The sequence below is a fragment of the Arachis ipaensis genome, chromosome B3, assembly GCF_059453495.1.
Source record: "Arachis ipaensis isolate K30076 ecotype BB chromosome B3, ASM5945349v1, whole genome shotgun sequence".
Classification (NCBI taxonomy): domain Eukaryota; kingdom Viridiplantae; phylum Streptophyta; class Magnoliopsida; order Fabales; family Fabaceae; genus Arachis; species Arachis ipaensis.
The window spans coordinates 86,465,042-86,486,230 of NC_142438.1; the positions used below are offsets into that span (position 1 = coordinate 86,465,042).

The 21,189-nt window shown below is 39.1% G+C and overlaps 1 non-coding gene across 1 annotated transcript; it reads right to left on the minus strand.

The window, feature by feature from the left end:
- Positions 1–351: 351 nt before the first annotated feature.
- Positions 352–458, minus strand: LOC148571450 (small nucleolar RNA R71). Its single transcript, XR_015908269.1, has one exon. It is a non-coding gene; the product is annotated as a small nucleolar RNA R71 (small nucleolar RNA).
- Positions 459–21,189: the final 20,731 nt, after the last annotated feature.

Genomic DNA, 21,189 nt, shown 5'->3' on the forward strand with positions numbered 1-21,189 from the left:
CCTTGAAAGAGGTCGGAGCTACTGATCTTGACTTGAAACCGCTCCAAATTTTGTATCCAGCTTTACATCCAAATTTTGAGCTCAAGTCCGACACGAAAAACTTGCTCCCCAAATACAATGGACTGCCTAGGGAGGATCCTCTAAAGCATCTAAAGGATTTCCAAGTTGCATGTGCAACTGCGAAAAGACATGGGGCGGATGAAGCCGCAGTGTTGGTCTTCACTTTTCCTTTCTCTTTGGAGGGAAAAGCGAAGGAGTGATTTTATACTCAACTGGGTGAAGTTAGATACAATTGGGACTTGTTGCGTAAAGAATTTTTGGAAAAGTTCTACCCTCCTCAGAAAACAGACAAGTTGCGAAGAGAGATCTCTTGCATTGTGCAACAAGATGAGGACACTTTGTATGAATACTGGGAGAGATTCAAGAAGTTGCTGGAGGCTTGCCCTTACCACAGGATTGATGAGTTGGTTCTTATCAGTTATTTCTGTAAAGGAATGCACCACCAAGACAAGCTTCTCCTAGATGCCGCGAGTGGAGGATCATTGACCAAAAACAAGACCGCTGCAGAAGCGTGGGAAGTTATATCAGACTTTGCTGACTCCACTCAGCACTCAAGGGTAAGGAGTCCACAACCGAAAGCTTTGAGTGAAGTTTCTCCCTCCGGAGATGCTATTTTTCCAAGACCCTTGGTAAAATGACAATCTTGTTGTGACAAATCACCCAAGGGCAACAAATTCCTCAAGCTTTGATAAATGCTCCATCTCAACCTCCAAGGATCGAAGGACCATCAAGAATATGTGGTGTTTGTGCTTGTAATACTCATTACACTGATGAATGCCCTTAAGTCCAAGAGGACACTACATTGGCAGTAGCCAACCCTTATCCGTAAAGACCAAATTACAACCAAGGATCCTACCAACATCGAGGCAATCAAAACCAAGGGTGGAGAGATAATTCAAATCAAAAGTGGAACCAAGCTCCTCAAGCTCATCCCAACCAAAATTCTCAAGTCTAATACCATCAACAACCCCAAGGTCAACCACAATACCAACAACCCTACCAACAACCCCCACAATCTCAACCTCAAGGGAAGTACCTACACCCACATAGTAGGTCTAGCCCTCCTCAAGTTAACCAAGCCCTTCCCTCCAATCAACCTCACATGAATGACACAATTCACACCTTCATGCAAGAGCAACGAGAGTTCCATAATAAACAAGAGGCATATATGGCTACGATAGACGAAGCCCTTTCCCGTTTAACTCTCCCTCCTCAAACTGCACAAAACACCCAACAAGCTTCAACCTCGAGTAATTTACCCTCCCAGTCTCAACCCAACCCTAAGGGTAGCATTAATGCCATTACCCTTAGGAGCGGCACTAAATTGGATAAGAATGTTGCGATGCCTACAAAGTTGAGTGAGGAGATAAACATTGAAGAGGTAGGAGATGAAGTGGAGGTGATGAGGGATGAAGATGAAAATGTTGACAAAAGTGAGGACGAACCATCCAAGGTCAAGGAGCCAAAGAGAAAGACTTTGCTTGAAGGGCCTTTGCCCATACCATTCCCAACCTTAGCCAAGAAGGCCAAGAAACAAGAAGAGCTTGACCCCACTATGATGGAAGTTTTTGAGAAGGTTGAAGTCACCGTCCCTCTCTTTCAGGCCATTCAACAAGTGCCAAAGTATGCCAAGTTCCTTAAGGATGTTTGCACTCACAAAGACAAACTTGGCAACCTCAACAAAAAGCCAGTAGATGATTGATAAACCATTATTTTATGATTTATATTGTGTTTAATTGAGTGGTTTTATCAAGTCTTTACCTACTTATTCATATAGATTGCATGAATTTTATAATTCCTTCCTAGTATTGTTTATGGTTGAAAACTTGCTTCCTAGAAACCTTTAATTAGTACATTTTAACTCTCCTTTATCCCATTCGATGTCATGATCCGTGTGTTAAGTGTTTCAGGCTTCATAGGGCAGGAATGGCTCAGAGAATGGAGAGGAAGCTTGCAAAATTGGAAGGAACACAAGAAACCAAGGAGATGACCAGCGAACACTGACACGACCACATGGCTTGCACAAGCGCGCGAAATGAAGAAATCACAGCGACGCGAACACGTGCCTGACGCAAACGCGTGGATTGGAGTCTACACAAATGACGCGAACGCGTGACAAGGAAAATTTCTGAATGACGCGAACGCGTGGACGACGCGTACGCGTGACCTGCGCGATCTACAAAAATAACAGAATACGCTGGGGGTAATTTCGGGCTGCGTTTTGACCCAGTTTTTGGCCCAGAAACACAAACTAAAGCAAGGAAACATGCAGAGACTCAATACACATCCACATACATTCAGATAGATTGATATTAGGATTATTTTTTTAGTTTTAGATCTGAATCTAGATTAGCTTTATATTGATAGTTTATGCTTTCGCTTTGGATTTTGGATGCTGAAGAGTCATTACCTCCGTGAAGACATCACTTTAGTTTGTTTCCATATTCCTTTACTCTTATTAGTTGCTCATTGACCATATTCAAATTAGTATGTTGCATTTTGGATTTATCAATATATGGAGTTACTTTTACTTTTAATTAATTTCAATTCTCTATTTTATTTTATTTAATTTATTATGTCTTCTTATATTTTTATGAGCATTAAATCCATGTCAATGGAGTAAATTTCCTACTTGACATGGGGGTTGATTAAGAAGAGACACTTGAGTTGGAATGTTTAAGTGCTTAGTTAAATTGGACGTTGTTGGCTAATTCTATACCTACTAACGCTAGACGTTCCCAAGGGAGAGGACTAGGATTTGCGGGTAAGAGTTAGCTCAATCACTTGACTTTCCTTTATTTAGTAAGGGTTAACTAAGTGAAAACAACAACCTCTTTATACTACACTTGAGAAGATTCCAACAAGGATAGAACTTCCAATTAATCATTCCCCCAGTCAAGGCCTTTTAATATTAATAATAATTCTTAGTTTTATTGCTTTAATTTACAATCATTTTAATTACTCATTATCCAACTCAAGCCTTCTGGAAAATTTCTGATTAATAAATTAGCACTCTTTCCTGCAACTCGTTGGGAGACGACCTGGGACTCATACTCCCAGTATTTTTAATTCTAAAATTTGTGACAACCCTTTTTAAATTGAGAAGGCAGATCTTAGCTGGTTGAAAACTGTACTTGCAACGTATCTCGTTTATTAATTTCTTAATTGGTCAATTTCCGCTACCGTCAATGATTCTATCTCTTCTTTACTTCCTGAAAAATGGAATGATCCCGGCCCATGTTTGGTCACTTGCTTGATTGGTGGGATGAAATTCATGGACTGTATGTGTGATCTCAGGATGTGCATAAGCATTATGCCACTTCCCATTTATGAAAGATTGAATTTGTCACCCCTAAAGAGGTCCAGGGTGAGGTTTGTGCTAGCCGATAAAAGTATTGTGTCAGTTGTGGGGATTGCAGAGAATGTGCTAGTTAATATTCAAGGATTGCTCTTTCTAGTTAATTTTCACATTTTAGAGACCCCCCCTATTGACTCTAATAAGCCATCGTCCATACTCCTTGGGAGGCCATTCTTAAAGACGGCCCGTTTCAAGCTAGATGCGCATTCGGGAGTCTATTCTTTTGAGTCGGATGGCAAGTTAGTCAAGTTCACTTTGGAGGAGTCCAACAAGCCCGTTTTTGAAGCTTATTCTATTTTTAGGTGCGACATCGTTGAAGATCAAGTGATTGAGGATGGCAAGGAGCAAGAAGAGGAGGATGTTTCTAAGAAGTCAAATTCAAAGGATCACACTCAACCCAAGAATGCCAAGGAGTTGGAGATTTTCCTCCTTGGTGAAGTTTCCAAGTGACCAATAAAGCCATGCAAATCCAACTTAAGACTCTAAACCAAAGTGCTTGGTGGGAGACACCCCACCATGGTCACATTTTTCCAATTTTATCTCTTGTTTATAGCCTTTTGAGTTATTTGATTTCTTGTGATATAATGGGTAGCTTAGGTTTGGTTTGATGATTTTGAGTTCATTAAGTTAAATTACTTGTGGACCATGAAATTGTACTTGTTTGAATGATTTGGGATTGGTATGTTGATATGCTAAGGGTAGGAATCTTAGTTTTGAAGAGAAAAGAATTTTCTGAAACAGGGCATCTGTGCGTACGCACGAAGCTGTGCGTGCACATAAAAACTGTGTTTTTCGCCACCTGTGCGGTCGCACGAACCTGTGTCTCCGTGCGCACCTTGAAATGCCCTCTGGTCACAGCGCCAGCACAGCTTGTGCGTGCGCGCTACCCTGTTTTCTCTGATCTGTGCATGCGCACAGCTGCGTGCGTACGCACACGTCCCCTCTCATACTTCATCTGTGTGGCCACACAGACGTGTGCGCCCGCATACCAATTGCAGACCCCTCTGGTGGGAGTGAGGGAACAGCTTGTGCGCATGCTCAACCTCCCCCATTTTTGGCCTCTGTGCGTGCGCACGGACCTGTGTGCGCACGCACACATGATTCTGTCCTCAAGTGAAAAAAAAAACCTGTCTGTGCGGTCGCACCTCTTTATGCGTCCGCACGTCTTTATGTAACCTCTCTGGTTGCAACGATCGCACGCTGTGTGCATTTGCACCTTTCTAAGTTTTCGTCTCTGTGCGTCCGCACAGGCCCCTGTGCGCCCGCACACATCGCGTTTTGGGCGTTAACAGGGCAACCTGCTCTGTTGAGAGGCAGCTCCTCTCTTTTCTTCTTTTCTTCATAACTGCTCTCTCTCTCTCTCTCTCTCTCTCTCTCTATCTTCTCTGCCCAGCTCTGTCGGTCCCTGCCGCCGGCTACCGCTGCCGTCAGCCCGCCGTCGGCGAGCTTTCTCTCTCTCTCTCTCTCTTTCTCTTACTTCTCTTCTCTTTTCTTTCCTTCTTTCTTTTCTTTCTCTTTTCTCTATTCACCACCGGTGAGTTTTTTCTTCCGATGCTTCATTTTTCCGGTGAACCCAAATGCCATGATTTTGCAATGGCTATAAGAAGTGCCATTGTTCCTCCCTAGTTCTTATTCTTTTCAACCTCTATATCTCAGGTTCTTGTTTTTTTTCCTTTCTATTTATGTTAATATTTTTGCAATTGCTTTCATTTCTTTTATGTTGCTTAGATTTAATTAGCTACTTTCTTTGTTGTTTCTTTGTATTGCAAAGTGTTGTTGCTTGATTGTTGGGTTGGTTATGATCAAATTTGAGCTTAGTTGTGATGAACTTGCACATTGCATACCACATGTTCGATAAAATACCTCAATGATTATTTTATTTGATTCATATGACTTGGCCATCCTATGTGTTCAATTTATCTTTTGTTAGGCATATTGTATGAATTGTGCAACTTCTATTATGACTTTTGATGGTAATTAAGTGAATTCACCAATGCATTTCCTTGATTGTTGATGTGAAATTTTGGTTGCAAATGCATTATGTTGGTGTAATTTAAGTTTCATTGTTCATCTTGGAATTTATATTGAGTAACCACTTTACAAATGTTCACCTTTTAATGATGTCTTGATCAAACATCTTTTGGCTTCCAATTAAGAATATTGTATGTGTGATTACCACTTCTTGAGGATGAACAATTGACAATCCCCTTTTGGTGCTTGCTTGAAGTTGCTTTCATTTCTCTGTTTTATATTTGCAACTTGAGCACTTAGTCGTGAAGCTTTGAACTGTAAATTACCTTAAGGGTGTGATTGCCGTGATATCCGGCCGGTGTGTGTGTTCCAACGGCACGCATCATTGGAATATACACACCGTATTTTTGTAAATCACACTATTTCTATAAGCTCTTTTAACCTTGTTAGTGCTTCCTTAATGATTTTACCTTATTGTTGCCCTATGATCTCGAAGTTCTTTTATTTGTATTTTCAGGATGAGGAAGAAGGGTAAGGCACTGGTTACTTTGCTGATTGAGCAGACCACCGCTCGCTTACTGACGAACTGAAGATTGATGGTTTAAAATTTACAATAAATTCTCGTTGCAAGTATAGTTTCTAAACCAACAAAAATTCTTTCGTACAAAAACTTGTTTGTCACTTAAGCAAACCCAATAAAAATAAATAACCGAAGTATTTAAACCTCGGGTCGTCTCTCAAGGAGTTGCAGGGCAGTATAATTTATTATTGGTTATGAAAAAGGAAAAATCTTTGGGTTTTCAAAATAAGGATCAGGTAATTTAAAGGACAAGAAAATAAATTAATAATAATAAAATCTCTTGGCAAGGTATGAGAAATTGAGGTCCTATCATAGTTATCCTTATCAGGTGTGAAGAGAATTGGATTCTGCTCCCACTTAAATTAACCCTTGCTAAACAAAGGAAAGTCAAGTGGACAAATTGATTTGATCCTCAGGTCCTAGTCAACTCCTATGAGAAGACTAGAGTTATTGGAGTACAAATTAATCAGCGAGAATTCCAATTTCAATCAACAGCTGAGTTTGACAACTCAAGTATCTCCAATTCATCAATTCATCAATTAAAACCAAGAACATAAAAAGCTAAAAAAAATATAAATCTGAAATACCTCAAATTGCATTAATAAAAGAAATCAAATATAACATGAAAATTCATAAATTAAATTGGGAAGATAAATAAAAGGAACATTGAACCTGAAATTGAGAAGAAGAAATCCTAATCCTAAAACCTAAGAGAGATGAGAGAGCCTCTCTCTCTCTAGAAAACTACATCTAAAACCTAAAATTATGTGAATATGAGTTAATGTTTTTCTATGTAAATTTGTTGATTCATCCATTCTCTGGCTTATATTCTGTGTTTCTGGTTTGGATTTGGGCCAAAAAAAAGGGTCCAGAAATTGTTGGGGGCATTTTCTGCAGATTCCTGTACGTGGCGTCTGTTACGCGTTCGTGTGGGTCACGCGTTCGCGTCATCTAAGAGTTTTTCTTGTCACGTGTACGCGTCGGTCACGCGTATGTGTCAATTGCGTTCTGCTCAAAGCGCGCGACCGCATCATCTACGCATTCGCATCACTGCATTTTCGTGCTAGTCACGCGTTCGCGTCGTCCATGCGTTCGCGTCGCTGCCTTTTCTTCAAAACTCCATTTTTGTGCTTTCCTTCCATTTTTGTATGTTTCCTTTTTGTCCTTTAAGCCATTCCTGCCCTATGAAACCTGAAAATACTTAACACACAAATCACGGCATCGAATGGTAATAAAGGATAATTAAATTTAATATTTTTAAAGCATAGGAAACATGTTTTTCACATATATCACATAATAAGGAAGAAAAAGTAAAACCAAGCAATTTACATGAATAAGTGGGTGAAGGATTGAATAAATCACTTAAATTGAGCACAAAATACATCATAAAATATGGGTTTATCAACCTCCCCACACTTAAACAATAGCATGTCCTCATGCTAAATCCAAGAGAAAGGGTAAAGTTAGAATGGTAGATTCTCATGCAATGCAATCTATTCTAAATGCAAACTACCTATATGAATCATGCAATTTTAACAATCATCCACCTATATATATAGAGCTTACATGTGGTTAATTTGTTTCATATTTTCAAGGAATCATATATGCATAGCCAAACCTAGATCATGTTAAAGCACTTTCACAATTGAGTTGGGTAAAAAATATTTCACAAACTTGCAAGACAATACAATTAAGCAGAGATATATGGTAATGAGCTATTGAACCCTCACTGGATTTGTGTTTACTCTCTAGTCGCTCAGTGTTTGGGGTTAATCACTCTATTCTTTTGTATTCATACTTTCTAAAACTTTGTTCTTTATCTAACCAATCAACAAATATTGAATACAGACATACAAAAATCATGAGGTCTTTCTCAAGATTGTAATTGGGCTAAGGTAAAGGTAGGGGTATATATAAGGCTAAGTGAGCTATAAGTTGAATCCTTAATTAGTCTAAGGTCTCACCTAACATATACATATTCTATATAATTTATAACTTCCTTGGGGTTTCCAATTTTTCTCTTTCTTAATACATACTCATGTACCAATTTCATTTTGATTCTTACCTCATGTGCATTAATTTCTTCACTAAACTTATTATTGGGGTAATTTTGTCCCCTTATTTACTTATTTAACTAAAAGGATTTTTTTTTACCTCAAATTGCATTAATAAAAGAAATCAAATATAACATGGAAATTCATAAATTAAATTGGGAAGATAAATAAAAGGAACATTGAACCTGAAATTGAGAAGAAGAAATCCTAATCCTAAAACCTAAGAGAGAGGAGAGAGCCTCTCTCTAGAAAACTACATCTAAAACCTAAAATTATGTGAATATGAGTTAATGTTGTTCTATGTATATCTGTTGATTCCTCCATTCTCTGGCTTATATTATGTGTTTTTGGTTTGGATTTGGGCCGAAAAAAGGGTCCAGAAATCGCTGGGGGCATTTTATGTAGATTCCTGTACGTGGCGTCTGTCACGCGTTCGCGTGGGTCACGCGTTCGCGTGGGTCACGCGTTCGCGTCATCTGGGAGTTTTCTTGTCTCATGTACGTGTCGGTCACGTGTATGCATCAATTGCATTCTGCTCAAGGCGTGCGTCCACGTCATCTACGCATTCGCATCGCTGTATTTTCGCGCTAGTCACGCGTTCGCGTCGTCCATGCATTCGCATCGCTGCCTTTACTTCAAAACTCCATTTTTGTGCTTTCCTTCCATTTTTGTATATTTCCTTTTTGTCCTTTAAGCCATTCCTATCCTATGAAACCTGAAAATACTTAACACACAAATCACGGCATCGAATGGTAATAAAAGATAATTAAATTTAATATTTTTAAAGCATAGGAAACATGTTTTTCACATATATCACATAATAAGGAAGGAAAAGTAAAACCATACAATTTACATGAATAAGTGGGTGAAGGATTGAATAAATCACTTAAATTGAGCACAAAATATATCATAAAATATGGGTTTATCACTTACCTGATGTTTGGAGGGATCGCCAAGGTAATAGACCGGATACCTTGGTTAACCGAAGAGCCGACTCTCAATACGAGGCTATTGAGAAGTGTAAAATCCATTGGGAGCGGCCGTTGAAGATTCCAAGCCAATACAAGGTGACTATTCACCAAAGGATTGCCTCGTTTCATTGGGAGTTTCTCGAGCGAGAACCCATTGAAGTCAATGAGACTATGGTGCGGGAATTCTATACGAACTACCAAGCTTGGGAAGCGAAGTCAGTTTTTCTCCGGGGAAAGATGTTGGATACATCCAATCAAGCTCTAGAAGCTATTCTGAACATCCTCCATATTCCACTTGAGAAGGATGAATATTCCAAGATAAAAGTGGCTGTCTTCAAAGGAAGAGTATCTCTGACTCCCATTCTTGAGAGAATAGGCCGTCCTAGTGCATCTTGGGAGTATAGCAAAGGGAGGAATTCTGTTTCTACTAGTATTGCATACTCTGATTTGAATGCTGAAGCTCGTATATGGCGTCAGATTGTGGCGGACTACATCAACCCGAGCACCCACACTACCCATGTGAGATTTAGAACTGCTTTGCTACTGTGGGCTATTATGCAAGGGAAGCATATAGCCATCTTGCCTTTATTGCATAAATCGATTTGGAAATTGGTTGAGAAAAAGAATATCAGCATTCCATTTCCGTCGATGGTGATGCGCTTGGCAAACACAGCGGAGGTAGAGAGGTGACCAATGGACATTATGTTCCGAGTTCCTAGAGGCAACAAGTTCATTCCAAGGGGTGATTTGGAAAGATCAACAAACATTACACCCTCCGAGAAGAACACACCCATAGCACCACCATCAACTCTACCAACTTCATCAACTGCTTTACCTTTTTTCCGACCTCTTCCAGATCTATTCCGAGACATCTTGCACGATATCCACCACATGGAGCATTTGGAGCACAAACATTTTAAGTGGATAGCGGCAAAGCTAGAAGGAAGAGACCCCAGCCCGATTTCTAGAGCTTCATCTGAACTAGCTGGGGAGGAGCATGATGCAGTTGACTATCCCATTCTTGAGTCCACCAGCTGAAGGTGGCCCCTCTTTATCCTCCCGGATCGTGAGCATGCACGGAGGACCGTGCACAAATTAAGTGTAGGGGAAGATCGATGACTTCAAGGGGGTAAAAATTTCTCTCTTAAAGACACTTTGCAATGTTTTTTGTAGTATTTTTTCTTCATTTTGAGTAGCTCTATTTCTATTGCATCTTGTTTGGTCTGTTGTAAATATTTCTTTATCATTTTTGGATATTTAGTAGTTAATATTTGCATGTTGCATGATAGAATAAATAAGTTGGTGAAACACCAAGGAATTTCCATGAAACCTTTTCTAGGGGCATACCATTGATTGAATTGAAGAAAAATTGTACTTACCAACTTGCTTGGAGTATTTTGTTTGTAGAACATGGAAATGAGCTAGAACAACATACCTTGTAAGATTTGAGTTTTAATAGATGGTTGCACTTTTCATCCATAATGTTGTTCTTGTGTGTGATTGTACTCCTTTTTTATTGTGATCATTGATTTGCATGATTCTTTATGTCCTGTATTTGTGTTTGGATGCATTTAGCATGATTGAGGCCATCTTTGATGATAAACTCACTAACCTATATGGCCAACCCTTTCATTCACCTTTGTGGATCCCTTTGAGCCTATGAATCCCCTTTTGTTCTGATGATAGCACATTACTCCCCTTAAGTGGAAAATCATTGATGTTCCTGAATTACTCTTTGATTAGCTTGGGTAGATTAGTGTGTAAATTCTAAGTGTGAGGGGAATTTTGGGAAGCATTGGTGATAGAGGCATGAACTCTTTGTGAAAAATTTTTGGACAATTAGGTAATGCTCATGCATTTCACTAATTAAAACGTATGCATTCATAGTTCAATTTAAAAAAAAAACTTATGCATAACAAAGTATGAATAAAAGAGTAAATAATGGATGCATATGCCATGTTTGAAAAGAAAACGCATGAGTGAAGTGAGATAGAAAAAAGAAAATGGGTAGAAAGGTTGTATTGTTATGTGTACATAGGTGATGTAGGATTAGGTGAACACTCAAGCTAATCAAGGAACTAATTCTTTAAGTCCACTTAACCATAATTCATCCTACCTAAACCCTAGCCCTATTACATCCCTCTAAAGACCTCATAATACTTGTTATTCATGCATTAAATACTAGTTGATTGTTAGATGACTTGCAAATCTTTGAAAAGCATGATAAAAGTAGAATTGAGTGGTTATACCCTAAACACTGAGCGAATTGAGTGGATACACATCCGGTGAGGGGTTCGATCGCTCAATTCTATGTTCTTACGCCTCATATTGCATCTTCATGCAAGTTGTTTAATTGGATAGTTTTGATAACTTCAATTCAATTCTTGAGATATTGATCTTAGTGCGTGAACTCTTTGCATTGGCCCTAAAGTTTTCTTGTGATGGATTGGAATTTCATGGTTTGTTTCTACTAACTCTCACATAGTACATATTGGTGATTAGCCTTAGGATAGTTGCATGCATTTAAGTAGTATATAGCATGAGGACATGCTACTGTTTAAGTATAGGGAAATTGATGAATCCATATTTGATGATGATTTTTTGTTAGAATTGAATGGATTTTCATCATATAAACTTGCACTTATTCCCTGGAATAGCATGTTGTTGAACTTTCCTTCCAAATTATGCTTGATTATGAAAATATGCTCTTTTGTGCCTGATGAGCGGATAATTTATACGCTTTTTGGCATTGTTTTTAGTATATTTTTAGTAGGATCTAGTTACTTTTAGGGATGTTTTTATTAGTTTTTATGCTAAATTCACATTTCTGGACTTTACTATGAGTTTGTGTGTTTTTCTGTGATTTCAGATATTTTCTGGCTGAAATTGAGGGACTTGAGCAAAAATCAGATTCAGAGGTTGAAGAAGGATTGCAGATGCTGTTGGATTCTGACCTCCCTGCACTCAAAATGAATTTTCTGGCGCTACAGAACTCCAAATGGCATGCTCCCAATTGCGTTGGAAAATAGACATCCAGGGCTTTCCATAAATATATAATAGTTCATACTTTGATTAAGGATAGATGATGTAAACTGGCGTTGAACGCCAGTTCCATGCTGCATTCTGGAGTCAAACGCCAGAAACAGGTTGCAAAGTGGAGTTAAACGCCAGAAACAGGTTACAAACTGGCGTTCAACTCCAAGAGAAGCCTCTACACGTGTAAAGCTCAATGCTCAGCCTAAGCACACACCAAGTGGGCCCCAGAAGTGGATTTCTGCATCAATTACTCATTCTGTAAACCCTAGTAACTAGTTTAGTATAAATAGGACTTTTTACTATTGTATTTACATCTTCAGATCAGATCTTTGATTAGTTTTATGCTATCTTAGACTTTTGGGAGGGCTGGCCATTCGGCCATGCCTGGACCTTATCACTTATGTATTTTCCACGGTAGAGTTTCTACACTCCATAGATTAAGGTGTAGAGCTTTGCTGTTCCTCATAAATTAATACAAAGTACTACTGTTTTTCTATTCAATTCAAGCTTATTCCTTCTCTAAGATATCCATTCGCACCCAAGAACATGATGAATGTGATGATTATGTGACGCTCATCATCATTCTCACACATGAACGCGTGCCTGACAAACACTTCCGTTTTACATGTAAACAAGCTAGAATGAGTATCTCTTAGATATCTAATACAGAGGACCGAGTTCGAGATATTAGAATCTTCGTGGTATAAGTTAGAACCCATGGATGGCCATTCTTGAGATCCGGAAAGTCTAAACCTTGTCTGTGGTATTCCGAGTAGGATCTGGGAAGGGATGGCTGTGACGAGCTTCAAACTCGCGAGTGCTGGGCGTAGTGACAGACGCAAAAGGATAGTAAATCCTATTCCAGTATGATCGAGAACCAACAGATGATTAGCCATGCAGTGACAGCGCATTGGACCATTTTCACAGAGAGGATGGGATATAGCCATTGACAATGGTAATGCCCTACATAAAGCTTGCCATGGAAAGGAGTAGGAATGGTTGGATGAAGACAGCAGGAAAGCAGAGGTTCAGAGGAACGAAAGCATCTCTACACGCTTATCTGAAACTCTCACCAATGAATTACATAAGTATCTCTATCCTATTTTAATTATCTTTTAGTATACTATAATCTCTTAATACATTTGAATCCGCCTGACTGAGATTTACAAGGTGACCATAGCTTGCTTCAAGACGACAATCTCCGTGGGATCGACCCTTACTCACGTAAGGTTTATTACTTGGACGACCCAGTGCACTTGCTGGTTAGTTGTACGAAGTTGTGAAACAGAATTAAGAACATGAACGTGCGTATTGAGTTTTTAGCACCGTTACCAAGGAAGGAATAATCACGATTTTGCACACCAAGTTTTTGGCGCCGTTGCTGGGGATTGTTCGAGTTTGGACAACTGACGGTTCATCTTGTTGCTCAGATTAGGTAATTTTCTTTTTGATTTATTTTCAAAAATTCTTCAAAAATCTTTCAAAAATAAATTTCCTTTTCTTTTCGAAAATCATTCTAAATTTTTAAGAATGAATTCTAAAGTTTCAATATGGTATGTTGAATCTTGGCTGGCCATCAAACTTTAGACTAACCTGGTATGATTCCTGGAATCTTGATTGAGGACTTTGAATTCATTACTTCCTTTTTCCTATATGTTTTCGAAAAAAAATATACAAAAATCCAATATATATATATATATATATATATATATATATATATATAAAATCATAAAAATAAAAAATTATTTTGTGTTTCTTGTTTGAGTCTTGAGTCAATTTTTAAGTTTGGTGTCAATTGCATTTTTTCTAAAAATTTATGCATTTTTCGAAAATTCATGCATTCATAGTGTTCTTCATGATCTTCAAGTTGTTCTTGGTAAGTCTTCTTGTTTGATCTTGATATTTTATTGTTTTGTGTCTTTTCTTGTTTTTCATATGCATTTTCAATTTGTTAATGTCTCAAGAATAAAAATTTTTAAGTTTGGCGTCTTGCATGTTTTCTTTTCTTGAAAATTTTTCAAAAACAAGTTCTTGGTGTTCATCTTAACATTCAAAGTGTTCTTGGTGTTCATCTTTGCATTCAAAGTGTTCTTGCATATTTTTCTTGTTTTGATTCATAATTTTCATGTTTTGGGTCATAATTGTGTTTTTCTCTCTCATCATTAAAAATTCAAAAATAAAAAAAAATATCTTTTCTTTTTTTATCTCAAAATTTCAAAAATTTGGATTGACTTTTTCAAAAATTTTTAAAATCTAGTTGTTTCTTATGAGTCAAATCAAAATTTCAATTTTAAAAATCTTATCTTTTTCAAAACTTTTTCAAAAATCAAATCTTCTTCAGTTTTTTTATGATTTTCAAAAATTTCAAAAAAATTATTTTCAAAATCTTTTTCTTAATTTTATTTCAAAATTTTCGAAACTTAACTAACAAGTAATATGATTGGTTCAAAAATTTGAAGTTTGTTACTTTCTTGTTAAGAAAGGTTCAATCTTTAAATTCTAGAATCTTATCTTTTAGTTTCTTGTTAGTCAAGTAATCAATTTTAATCTTAAAAAAATTAAATCTTTTTAATTATATCTTTTTAATCATATCTTTCTATCATATCTTTTTAAATCATATTTTTTCAAAAATATGATTTTAAAATATCTTCTCTAACTTCTTATCTTCTTATCCTTTCAAAATTGATTTTCAAATCTTTTTCAACTAACTAATTGACTTTTTGTTTACTTCTTATCTTTTTCAAAACCACCTAACTACTCTTCCCTCTCTAATTTTCGAAAATACCTCCCTCTTTTTCAAAAATTCTTTTTAATTAATTAATTATTTTAAATTTTAATTTTAGAGTAAAGGACATTTTCATCCCTGACCTTTTTTTTTTACGGACATTTTCGTCCTCAAGCAATGAAAAATACATTAAAGCCCCTGACCGTTAAAAAACGTGGACATTTGTGTCCCTCCGTTGATTTACTCCGTTTCCACTCGACGGAAAAGGCTGAGGTGGCACAGGTGGCGCTGAGGTGGCATGTAACGGAGGCCACGTGGCAATGGGGCAAAAAGTTATAGGACATATAAGTCCCTGGAGACGAAAACGACACCGTTTCGTCTCCTCCCCCAATCTTTGAAATTCGTCTTTCCTCATCCCTGGTCTGCACAGTGACGGCGCAGTGTAATGGGGAGTTGTGGCAGAAAGGAAATTCCTCCTTCCATGGCATCTGAAGGGGTATCATCCAGCTGGAGAAGAGGTGGAGGTCCGGTGGCCTCGAGCTCGCGTCCTAAGGAGAAGGACAGCAAACATGGCGTCTCACCAAAGTGCTTCTGTGGAGAAAACGCAGTCCTTTTCATGTCGAAGACCCGAAGCAATCCGGATAGATTATTTCTGGGCTGTCCCTTTTACAAGGTATGGAAACGAAATATGATGCACGTTTGGTTGAAGATTTGTTAGGGTTACTAATTTTTAGGGTTTAAATTATGTGGGTTGATTTGCTGCAGGCAAGACAACCGTATTGCAAATTTTTTGTGTGGCTTGATGAGCATGTTGCTGGACTTGGATTGATAGTAACAAAGTATATGGGAGAGAAGGAATTTATAGATGTAGAAGATGATCAGAGGCAGTAGGACATGGAAATGAGGATAAGTTGCTTGGAGAAGAGGATATTAGCTCTAGAGATGAAAAGAAAGCCAATAAGATGGTGTATCTGTGTCATTGTCATTGTGTTGATTTTGTTGTTGTAAGTTGTAAGAGTTGATAAATGAATCAAAAAGTGTGTAATATTGTTGCAGCAATTATAGGTGATTTCAGTTTTATTTATATGAATGATGATTGTATTGCCTGTACTTGTTGTGTAAGATGTGGAGGAAATTAAAATTGGTTCCCTAATACATAACATACCATTGCATTAGTCATCCAAAAAAGTTGTTTAGTTAACATCCATTTTTATCTGACCCACAAAGGGTGTTCAAAAAGTATGGGACAGAAACATAAATTGTTTGTACTACTTGTCAACAACCGTTACATAGACAAAAAGTTATCACAAAAAGCACTTAATGACAGTAGTCTTCATTCTTTCGAGTCCTTTGTTTTTGGAGAAGCGGGTAAGTTTTGGGGTGGAGCTTCTTGATTTGAAGCTGCAGATGGGATGGTTGATGGAGTTGGCTGTTGTGGACTAGTGTTGATTGTGGATGCAGCGATTGGAGCCGGCGGCCTGAAGATCTTCTGCTTTGGTCTGAATCTGGACTGTTGTGGGCGAGATGTGTCATTGGCTTTCGCTGGAGGTTTAAATGGACGACCTATAGTTGGGGATGGTGGCCTGGTTTGAGTAGTTGTTGGCACTGGAGGTGAAATGATAAGTGTGGATCTTGTCACCCTTGTTGGAGCTTGAGGCATAGATGGATTACTTGGGGTAGGTGATTCCATAACAGTGGGGTTTGGGGAGCTGACTGGTTGGCTGCTGGATGCATCCTGCAAATATGCATGTAAGATGTGAATAGAGTAGTAATATGAAGACAGATTAGTCCCTAAGCTTAGTAGTACAAATACAGAAAAGTCCCTGGGCATATCAGTAATCAGACATGGTAGTCCTTAATTATTTCTATACTAAGACAAATTAATCCCTAACCTTAGTAGTACTAATACTAAGACAGATTAATCACTATAGGGTTCTTACTTCTGAACCTGGAGCAGATTGTGACAGTGGAAGCACAATCAGTGACTGAGAGGAAGTAGCTGCTTTCTTGCTAGGGTGCCTTGTCTTCGGCTTCCAGTTTGGGTTGGAAGGGGCTCCTTTACATGTTTTATAGTTGTGACCCTTCTCACCACACTTGCTGCAGGATACAACGAATGACCTTTTCAGTTTTCCTTCTTGCATGAGTGGCTCAGCCGGATCCTTTTGCCTATTATGAATCTTTGGCCGTCCAATTGGCCTTTTGATAATAGGTGGGTCTGGCTTCGAGAACTCAGTTCCAACCCAAAATTCTGGACTTGGAACAGACTTAATACAGTGTGCATATGTTCTCCTGATGGACTCCATGCATAGCTAAGGGTGAACATAGTCCTGAGGGGTGTCATGTCTCTTCCTTATGGCAGCAAATGCATGTAAGCAGGGCATGCCTAAGGTAATGCAGCGAAGGTTAGTAATATAACCAAAATAACAGTAAAGGGAATTCAAATCAAAATAGCAATGAAACTGGACCAAGTACTGTACAGGAGTTACCAGTCAGTTGCCATCGATTGCATGAGCAACTGTGCCTAATGAGGTCCACATCCACCATAATTCCTTTCCGAGAAACCTCAAACCTCTTTCGTTCATTATCACCAACCCATTCAGCCGTCCACTTGGTGCTTAGGTTTAACAGCTTCTCCATCCTCTTTTCCTGAACTGGTGCTAGCCTCCCCGAGTGATTCTCCAAGACCCGTTTATGATTCACCATCCGCCTCATGAGATAGCATCTGATCTCTTCACACATGGTCAGGATAGGCTTATAGCGATAGTTTACTATTTTTGCATTAAAAACCTCACACATATTGTTTGTGAGGTTATCCACTTTTGGCCCATGGGAGAAGTAAGCCTTCACCCATGTCTCAGGTTCAAATTTGCTGAGGTACTCCTAGGCACCCTTGTTAACTGTCTTCAACTTCTCCATGCATTCCTTGAACTCAGCAACAGTCGTGCACCTGGCACACTCCCACACAACTTGTCGAATGTACAGATCCTTGTAACGATTGATGAAGTTTTTCCACATATGCATAACGCAATTGCGGAGCTTAGCGTGTGGCATAACCTCCTTTAACACAGGCAGCAAACCCTGGCCACAACATAATCAACCACACAGCAAGGAAATTAACCAAGTATGTAGCAATGAATATCATCAACAAATTATAAATGATCTAAACCAAGTAGGTAGCAAGGAAATTAACCAAGTATATAGCAATGACAATAACCATAAACTGGAGTTACCTTCTGTTGGTCTGATATGAAGTTCCAGCCATGGTTAGCATCGTCTCCTATGTCCCCTTGCAGATTGGTCAGGAACCACTTCCAGGCTTCCTTAGTCTCAGCCCTGACCACTCCATAGGCAACAACATAGAATTGGTTGTTTGCATCCTGAGCAACTGCTGCTAGAAACCAACCACCGTAATATGTCTTCAGAAAAAGCACCCATCTAAATGCAACAGGGGACGACATCCATCTTTGAAACCTTGTTTGCAGGCATCTAGGCAAATATATAGTTTATCAAAAATAGGGGGACCATCTAGAATTGGCATGAGCTCAAGCCTGGCTGATGAGCCTAGATTGCTCCTCAGTATTTCCTCACAATAATCCCTGCATCTCTTGTATTATTCCTTTTCATTTCCTTGGATCTTCTCCCTAGCCTCCTTCACTGCTCTATAAACCATTTTAGGATGGGGACAGAGGGCAAATTCCTCTTTAAGAAAATCAGTAGCCTCCTTTGTATTCATGTGTGGTTGGGTGGACATCCGTTTTTCAATCTTTTTACTTAGCCAGTGTTGATCAGCAGCGTTGCTGCCTAAATCCCTCGCACAATTGTGTTCTGGATGGTAGGTCTTCACTTGATAACACTGCAGACTTTTGTTGTATGACAAGTGAACCAAGTAAGGGCACTCCTTATCCCCACACCCCACTCTCACTCTCTCTTTGTCATTTTTTATCCATTTCACTTCCCGACCCTCAGCGATGAAAGAATCTTTAACTACCTCCTTGAACCTGTCTACAGTGGCAAACCTAGTTCCTAGCTCAAACCTGTCCTCACCATGAGCATACTCATCATTAAACTCTGGAAATTTTTCACCTCTGCCTTCATCATCAGATGATATGGGAGTATGTAAGCTTTCAGACTCATACTCAAACATTATCTCCGCCACCTCCGTTGGGAGCTCACTGACATAAAACCCACCCCCGACTGTATAATCCGGCTGGACATCAGCTCCTTGATCCCCTGCTTCACCACGTGCATGAGTCACATTCCCACTCCCTTCCCCTCTTTCATTGCCTCTTGTGCAAAATTGTCTTTTCTTCTTCCCTTGCTTCTTTGGTGTAACTACCTTCTTCCTAGGAGTATTTACCTTCTTCTTAGGAGTAACTACCTTCTTCTTACCCTTGACACCTCTTTTCCTCTTCCTAGCAGTGACCCCAACATTGTTGTCACTCTCATTGCTGTCACTCTCAATTCCAGCCGGTAGAGGTTTGTACAAGACGTCCTCTGTGCTCTCATACCCGTCATCAGATGAAGAGGAAGAATTCAGTTCCTCTGCAGTTTCATCCACCTCCCCTGCAGTATCTCTGTCCTGGGTAGCATCCTCAATAACCTCCGGCTCGTCGACAGGATGGTCAAAGTATATATGGAACTCACCTCGCCCTGGGTGCTTCATTAGGTTCTCTCTCATTGCGTTGATCCCGACATCCCCAGTCAATATGTTCATCCCGGATTCAAATTCAGTGCTTGATGGATCATACCAGTATACTGCCTTGTATGATTGGTAGCCCAAACCCTTAAATAGTGTCACTAGGTCTCCGAAATTGACAAAGTCTAGGTCCATCTCAGGGAACCTCTCCTCCTTTTAATTCTGATAAACCATTTCTCCACCAACTCCTCTTACGAAGTTCCCTCCATGATGAAAGACTGGAACCACAAACACGTCAACCATCTGAAATTGACCAGTGCAGAACTAGGATTAAAAAAGGAAACAACACAACATATGAAAGATACTACATTTCCCGAACACAATCCCTCCCCCTAATCCTACACAGCATGCAATACACCCCTTTTTCACTTTCTTTCTTACACTCTAAACATGCAAACACATTGCATTCCTAGCTAAGCATAACAAACTTACCTTGTGACGAAGACACTAGCCACGACCTCAGACGAAGCTTCTCCTCAGCCTCTGCCACCAGCGATCACCCCTGGCCTTTTGCTCTTCTACGTGTTGTATGTTTTGGAGGGAGAAATAGAGACGAAGAATTTTGATCGTCTTTGGGTTAGGGTTTTCCGTAATTCTCTCACTCAACTATGGGTCTTCTGGGTATTGTATATGGGGATTCAACTGTGTTGATTGGGGGAGGAGACGAAACGGCATCGTTTTCGTCTCCAGGGACTTATATGTCCTATAACTTTTTGCCCCATTGCCACTGGGCCTCCGTTACATGCCACCTCAGCGCCACCTGTGCCACCTCAGCCTTTTCCGTCGAGTGGAAACGGAGTAAATCAATGGAGGGACACAAATGTCCACGTTTTTTAATGGTCAGGGGCTTTAATGTATTTTCCATTGCTTGAGGATGAAAATATCCGCAAAAAAAAAAAGGTCAGGGACGAAAATGTCCTTTACTCTTAATTTTAATTTTATTTCCCCTTTAATTTTCGAAAATCATCAACTCCTTTTCAAAAATTATTTTCGAAAACTTCTTTCTCTCATCTCCTTCTATTTATTTAATTACTTACTAACTCTTCTCTTCATCTCATATCTCTGCTCCTATCCTCACTCTTGTGTTTGGATTATCCATTCTTCTTCACTCTAATTCCCTTTCTTCTTCTACTAACAATAAGGAACCTCTTTACTGTAACATAAAGGATTCCTCTTCTTTTCTTGTTCTCTTCTCTTTCATATGAGCAGAAACAAGGAAAAGGGCATTCTTGTTGAAGCTGATCCAGAATCTGAAAGGACTCTGAAGAGAAAACTAAGAGAAGCTAAATTACAACAATCCAGAGACAACCTTACTGAAATTTTTGAACAAGAAAAGAAGATGGAAGACGCACCTAACAACAATAATGCAAGGAGGATGCTTGGTGATTACACTACACCTACTTCCAAGTTTGATGGAAGAAGCATCTCAATCCCTACCATTGGAGCAAACAATTTTGAGCTGAAACCTCAATTAGTTGCTCTAATGCAACAGAACTGCAAATTCCATGGACTTCCATCAGAAGATCCCTATCAGTTTTTAACTGAGTTCCTACAGATCTGTGAGACTGTTAAGACTAATGGAGTAGATCCTGAAGTCTACAGGCTCATATTTTTCCCTTTTGCTGTAAGAGACAGAGCTAGAACATGGTTGGACTCACAACCTAAAGATAGCCTGAACTCTTGGGATAAGTTGGTCACGGCCTTCTTGGCTAAGTTCTTTCCTCCTCAAAAGCTGAGC